The following is a 708-nucleotide window of genomic DNA, read 5'->3' as shown; positions in this document are numbered from 1 at the left end:
GTCGAGCCGGCCGACCCTCGCGCGGTCGACTTCGGGAGAAGCCTTCGTTTCGGGAACTTGGATATCGACGAGTCTAAACTTCGTTTTCACGTTTTCGCGTTAGCGTGGAGTCTCGCGAACGACGTGGCCGTAGGGCACGTCTGGCGCCCAACTCTCGCGTCGCTATCCCGTGTCGATCGCCGGAGGAACCAACGCAAGAGGACCATCACCTCTCCTCCTGGAAGCCGTTCGCGACTTCCTTCCTTTCGTTTTGATCCGTGCTCGCGCGAACTATCCGTCTTACGGGAGCACGTGACAAGTTACAGAAATAGGTTGGCACCAATGCCAAAGACCGCGTTTTCAAATTTGTAATAATTCTATGGTTTTTGAGAACGCACGTACATTCTTACTAACTCACTTCCTGTTTTTGACTTTCTAAGAGAAAAAGGTTTTGTTTGTCTCGCTGCCGCTGCGTATAATAATTTTGTTAAACACGTCGTTCAGAATAAACTGACTTAATAAGTATACGGATTGTGTGAATTCATATTATTGGATCATTATATACTTTCTCGCTGTTGTGTCGCTCAGCAAGAGCCCGAGCCAAATCGATTCACAACAACAGAAATTACATATGCGCCATCGCTAAATTTCGAATTAAAAATTTAGATTAATGTTGTCTTTCTAGCGGAATCGGATTTAGACGGATTACAATCAATTTTATTGAATCAG

The sequence above is a fragment of the Wasmannia auropunctata genome, unplaced genomic scaffold, assembly GCF_000956235.1.
Source record: "Wasmannia auropunctata unplaced genomic scaffold, wasmannia.A_1.0 LD336116.1, whole genome shotgun sequence".
Lineage (NCBI taxonomy): Eukaryota > Metazoa > Arthropoda > Insecta > Hymenoptera > Formicidae > Wasmannia > Wasmannia auropunctata.
This window is presented reverse-complemented; position numbering follows the sequence as displayed.